The sequence below is a fragment of the Pectinophora gossypiella genome, chromosome 13 (assembly GCF_024362695.1).
Source record: "Pectinophora gossypiella chromosome 13, ilPecGoss1.1, whole genome shotgun sequence".
Classification (NCBI taxonomy): Eukaryota; Metazoa; Arthropoda; class Insecta; order Lepidoptera; family Gelechiidae; genus Pectinophora; species Pectinophora gossypiella.
The window spans coordinates 2,385,919-2,392,986 of record NC_065416.1 but is presented as its reverse complement, the minus strand read 5'-3'; positions in this window follow the sequence as shown (position 1 = coordinate 2,392,986).

The following is a 7,068-nucleotide window of genomic DNA, read 5'->3' as shown; positions in this document are numbered from 1 at the left end:
TATTTTCGTTCGGGTTAAGGGCGATGAGGCGATACCGTATGTCGTCGCGTAATACCTATACATAGAACACGGCTTTATTTTTACCCGACTGCAGCACGCACGCACGCACGTACGCACGCACGCACGCACGCACGCACCCACGCACGCACGCACGCACGCACGCACGCACACACACACTTTTAAATGTTTCCTTTGCGTTCTTAATGTTATCTTTTTAATAAATAAATAAATCCCTCGATTCTGAAGCACTATTTTCACCTCTCTCACTATCATCAACTTGCTTCGAAATATACCTAGAGGTAATATTTTCATAAAAACTATCCACTACATTAATAGTCTTATTGCTGAAAATTTTCAAGTAACTACATTAACATACTTTTCCCTTTTAAAGCAATTCGATGACCGAGTTTCGCTGAGAGAAATGAAATTCAGTTAAAAACTTCATTTATTAAACTTGCGATAGGATATTTTATTCTAGTTGCAGACAGAGTGTGGGAAACAGAGCTGGCTGGCTGGCAGGCTGGGTAGCTGGCTAGGATGCAGGATTTTTGTCAAATCTCAAAGGCAACATTTTCAAGCCAGTCCCTGAACACTCGAAACAAAAATTTTATTCTTATAATGTGCCGCCTAACTAGCCGGTAGCCGTGGTAGCCCAGTTGGTAGAACGCTTGCTTCTCACTTTGAAGTTGCAGGTTCGAGTCCAGCACAGGCCTAAACCAATGATTGTTGAATTTGTTTTAGGATTCATGTTTGGATCATAAATGGTCATCACGTGCTTAACGGTGTAGGAAAGCATCGTGAGGAAACCGACATTCCCGAGATGCTGCATTTTCGGACGTATGTGACTTAACCTGTATTGGGCTGGTTTTCCCTTCGCGGGTTGACAGACCTGTCAAATCTTCAGGTTAAGTAAGCGGACCTTGTGAAAAACGGGATAATGCTAGGGAGATGATAATTTGCCGCCTAACTCGAAAGTGCGAGCCCTTCTCTTCAGCCCTTAGCCGCATACGGCCATTTGAAGACTAAACACTGAAGCAACTGATGGCCGTTCTCATCGCTGCAAGTTTATTCCACAACTGAACAGCGTGGATACAGAAAGGAATACGTACCTACGTAGTATTATTCTTTATTCTTGGATGTAGGTCTCACATTAGCCACGCAACATTACCCTAAGATTAACTTGGTCTTGGTACAAACAGTGGGATGATAGATGCGTCGTCTGACAACTAGATGGGAGATATGATAATGAGGTTTTGAGGAGATTCTAAAGTCCGATAAAGAACGGTAATGATCGGGAAGGAAGAACCAGTTACGAGATCATTTTGAATCCTTATGCGGATATTCTTAGTATATTACTGTTTTCATGTGTTATGCCTGATTGTTGAAGTTCTGTGCAATAATGTATATTTGATTTGATTTGAGTTGAAAACAGGCAAGGAATAGGAAGCTCTTCAATGGGTAAGTAATAAAGTTTATAGGCATTTTAAAAAGATAATACACAGGTACATACAGATAGGTACATTTTATTTTGGTTATTTCGAGTCTGTTTGGACATGTAGAATAGTTGGCTACTTGACAATAAAATATGAAACATGTCGGATATGGTATTCTATCAATTAACGATAATTATCCAATATTTTTTTTTTACAAAATAAGTATGCCATTTTTATCTGTGTATTACAATACTCGAAACACGGGCGGTCATGATTGAGCTTCGTGTGACGTCACATAATAATACACAAAATAAACAAAAACTATGTATCTATCTGGTTTCAAACTATATTGTTTGACAGTTTCCTTGCTTATTAAAATATGACGTCATTGTCCAAAATTTCTCGTGACCAACAGTTTTCGCGCGAAATTTGAAATTGAAGAAGAAAAATGTGTTTTGTTTTTCGAAATATAAAGATTTTTCGAGTAAATAAAAACTTTAAGGGGTATAAAATGAGCGTTTGTATTTTTTTAAATACTTATCCGAAGACTGTCAAGCCGTATTGTATACCGATTTTACAATTTCAAGCAATGTCACGTGCGGTCAGTTATTGGATGGGTGACCATTTACTTACGAGAGGACGGGAAATCATTAAGTAAGTAGTAACAGGGACCAATGAACTTACTTTCGAATAATTAGGCGATCAGAGCAAGTGCTTTACCGCGTTTTTTGTGAGATGTCTCTATCGGGATTTGAACCCTGGGCCTCCGTATGAGCCTAATTCTTAACTACCGGCCGAAGAAATTTACATAATAATAATTATTCTACCTTAGGTAGAAACAGGCGTGAACCAGGCATCTTCAACACTTCCATTAAAGGCAAGTATGCTCGAATTTCCATACAGTTAGGGCCAGTAGCGATGTGCTAACAGTCCCTACTGGGGTAATGTGTTTGCTTTACACTTATACGCTGACCACGCTCCGTAAGTTTGCGGGACTTTATTTAGACGGGATAGTTTTCCAGGAGAGGGTAATTTGAGCACCTTATTGCTGTAGCTTGCCACTTCAGCGTTTGTTTCTCAAGGTCTTAAGTCATTTTTTTTTTGACGTGACTTATTGTAGATTTGCCGCAGATGGCATTAACTACTTGGCCGGACGGTCTTAAGTCAGAACACATATACATTGCATCATAGAAAAAGATTAAATTTACTAGTCTGGTCCTACATTCCTCTAGCCCATACGTGATGTCCATCAAAATTTATAATAAACTGCCTTACATATTAAAAGAAGAAAAAAGTTACAAAATCTTTATAAAAAAAGAACTTCTAATTAATTAATGTTACTACAGCACTAGTGAGTTCTTTAATGATTCTGATGTTACTATTTGAAAAGCTTCCTTCTCTCTTTTAAACTTCTATTTTGTCGTGCCCGAAAGGGTCTATGATGTGAAACACATACGTAACTTACAAACTTGTACACCATCATAGTATGCAAATAAAGAATATTGAATTTGGAATCAAAATCAGAATCAGAATCATTCATTCAACGTAATTATCATGGATAAACTTGTTGAAGGTCTATTTAACATTTTGAAATGTACGTCATTTTGCAAGGTGTCATGTCTGAGGAGAAGAAATCACAAGAAACTGCAACAGCAACACATCTTTTAAATCAATGAGAGTATACATTATAAGTTGTGTAATAACTAGCGGAACACATTTAATACCAGATATTTTTATCATTTAGGTAATCATTAATCTTATAATAAGCTTACATAAACTGCCAATATACGTCCCACTGCTGGGCACAGGCCTCCCCCCAATCAACCGGAGGGGGTATGGAGCATACTCCACCACGCTGCTCCACTGCGGGTTGGTGTAGGTGTTTTTACGGCTAATAGCCGGGACCAACGGCTTAACGTGCCCTCCGAAGCACGGAATCATCTTACTTTTTCGGACAATCAGGTGATTCAAGCCTCAAAACTCCTTACCAAACAAAGGACAGTCTCAGAAAGTGATTTCGACAATGTCCCCATCGGGAATCGAACCCGGACCTCCAGATCGTGAGCCTAACGCTCTAACCACTAGACCACAGAGGCTGTTATAATAAGCTTACTAAGGTACATTTCTTAGTATAATCACAAGAGAGGTAAACTACCACTTTGTAAGACTGTTCCTAATTTGATAACAACGTTGCAAACTCAATCATGAAGCAAAATAGACTTCAGTTATCTGCAGCTACTAAGAACACTGTAAAAGTACTCTTTTTCTGTACCCCTGAGAACGTGTATGTAAAAATGCATAAAGCATAAAAGCCCAACTAACAAACAAACATACTTACTCATTTTCGTAATGTTGTAACATAAAAGGGAAAGTCTCATAAACTCAAAGACGTATATTCAAACTACATCACTCGCCCATCGAATTGGCTATCGGAAGGTTGTTAAGAGCTCCACACGATGCGATATTTATGTAAGTAATGGGATTCCGAAGTGTTGAACGTTTTAAACTAATGTTTTATTGGAATTTAATTTGCTTTTGAGTAGTTTTGAAAGGAAATGCCATTTCCTTAAACGGTTTTCTCTGTTCGAAGGTATTCAAGAGAATTGTGGCTATTATATGGAACGGTAAGGTATTTTTGAGAATTTGTGCATTTAGCGGTAAATGGGTATTAGAAAAAATAAATAAATGGTTATAGATTTAGAAACAACATATACATATAAAATCAAGTCTCCAGTAATTGATGAAATGATTAGTTGGACATGATAGACAATATGCTGACATAATGGTCTATCGATATCAATTATCTGTATCACCTTACCTCGTGCCACCTTACTCCGTGCCGCCGTACCCTACCTGACCCCGTGCCGCCTTACTCCATGCAACCTTAACCCTTGCCGCCTTACTCCGTGCCACCATAATCCGTGCCGCCGTACCCCGTACTACCTGACCCCGTGCCGCCTTACTCCATGCAACCTTAACCCTTGCCGCCTTACTCCGTGCCGCCTTACTCCATGCCGCCGTACCCCGTACTACCTGACCCCATGCCGCCTTACTCCATGCAACCTTAACCCTTGCCGCCTTACTCCGTGCCACCATAATCCGTGCCGCCATACCCCGTACTACCTGACCCCGTGCCGCCTTACTCCATGCAACCTTAACCCTTGCCGCCTTACTCCGTGCCACCATAATCCGTGCCGCCTTACTCCGTCCCGCCTTACTCCGTGGTAACTATCTTTTTTTTTTCTTTTTGAGTAATTATCTTTTATTGTTATCATATATGTTGTATTCAAACTATAAGCAATAATTATATTTTTTTTATTGTGATATCAATAGTTTTTAATTGCTGAGATGTTAACTGATTAGATTGTGGTGATTGGCATGCATATTAGTATTGTCTCTACTTAACTTAATTATGTCTAACTAATGTTGTAATGTGCATAGTAAGTGATCCATTAAATAAATAATTAAGAAGAGTATAGGATAGGTAGGTAAAGACAAGTTGAGTCACTATAGTTGTCGAATATATCAGACTTTATCGTTGAAATTCTAAATGACTAAAGTTTTTGTTGTCGAGCAACCAGCTCTTTCCAACTTCAGAACACATTTTCTGCGCTGCATATAAATAACGTAATTTAAACCGTTAAACAAAGAAGAAAATAAAGCAGAAGATAGAAGAATTATTCCTAGAAGACGATGTTTAGTTAAAGATTCAAGAAGCGCACTGTTGCACGAAATCTTCAAAGCATTTTCTCGACGAAACTACGGCTTGAAGCGGTAAAGCGGCTTAAAGCTCAATATTGTAGAAAATCGGACGAATGTTTACCATACATGCCCGTATGGCTATCTGTACGTACTTGTACAGGTTTTAAGTGACTGTTAGGACACCGACCATGAATCCCTTCCAAAAACTCCTTTGGTTCGCGCCAAAAACTCCCGCCACCCCAAGCCAGGAAAAAGGAAAAAAAAGTGGACTCGACTACCGCCGTCGCGCGTTTCTATACAAGAAATTTCTAAAATAACATAAAAGTGTATTAATTCAAGTTGTGCTGTTTAAACTTAATCTGAAAGTGCACTAGCAGTCTCCAGAGCACCCCGGGGTCAGAAGAAAGCAAATTCAACAATCCTGTAAGTACCTTTCCTTTGGTCGGTGTTTTGTATGGGCAAGTCTACTTTTCAGATTCAAAAATATCACTAATCTCAGTTATCCAACATTTATGGTCCTTCGATACGGATTCAGTATATCAAAATAGGTATTAACAGACTATTTCATATATAATTTATGTTATTTTATTCAAAATATTAAAGTTACAACATCACATTTCATTGTGCAAGTATTTGTTCAATAGTTCTATTTGTCACAGTGTAATATCATATTTAATATATTTTTTATACGTAGTCAAATACTTAGAATCTATTTCTACAGTGTAAATTACTTTTTGTTCGGTTTTACATAAACAGGCAGTTGTAGGGACGCGTTGTTCTCGAAGTTTCTAGTACATTTTTCTTCAGTTCAAAATGGCGAAAGAAACACCTACAACTCCATTTTTGACCGATCTTGATATCAAAATAAATACGTTAATAAATAGAAAAGAACGTTATTTTAGGCGTGTTCAACAGATGTACGATTTATCTAAAATTGTCGAAAGTGATTCCACGTTAGTTAACAAATTGTTGGTGCGGGTCAGTGAACTCGAATCTTCTCGCGAATCATTCGAACGAATTGTTGATGATATTTCTGCGCTGGAACTAAAGCGTAACCCGGCGTATATAATTAACGACCAGGAAATAAAGGCTTTCGATGACTTGTATTACGAAGTTAAACGTATTTTTCATCAATACGAAACTGTTTCGAATACGTCAAAAAGTGGCGGTGAATTCAAATATGAGCGAAGCGGCGGCTCTCAGCCTCGCTTACCTAAAATTGAACTTGTTCATTTTGACGGAAGGTTAGAGAATTGGATTACATTTCGCGATACATTTATGAGTTTGATTCATACAAATAATTCGATAGGTAATGTCGAGAAGTTCCATTATTTACTTTCCGTAGTAACCGGGCCAGCACTTCAAATAGTGAAAAGTTTGCCTGTATCGAGTGACAATTATAATATTGTCTGGTCATCTCTGTCGGACAGGTATGAAAATAAGCGTGCTATAGCTACCCGCTATTTGGATAAATTGTTCGCGTTCAAACCTTTGCCGAACGAATCTGTTAGCGGATTGAATTCCTTTTTAGAGACATTTCAAGAATGCGTTCAAGCGTTAGAATTATTAAAAATCGATGATTTAGCGGGATTTATTCTTTGTTATATCGGTTTACGTAACCTGGACCCGGTTTCTAGACGAGAATTTGAACAAAAAATCGGTATAAAGGAAATACCTATTTTTAAAACATTAAGCGAATTTGTATCGAATCAGGCGCGTATGTTGGAAATGTCTAATCCTCCTGTTTCAAAGCCCGTTTCAAATAAACCCATTCTAAATGCGGTTCAAAACAAAACTAATAATAATAGTAAACCTATTACAAAAAATGTCAATTCAAAAACCTGTTTGGCGAGCAATGCGGGCCCTGATAATTCTAAGAAGGCATGTTTGTATTGCAATAAGCCATTTCATTCGATTTATAAATGTTACGAAT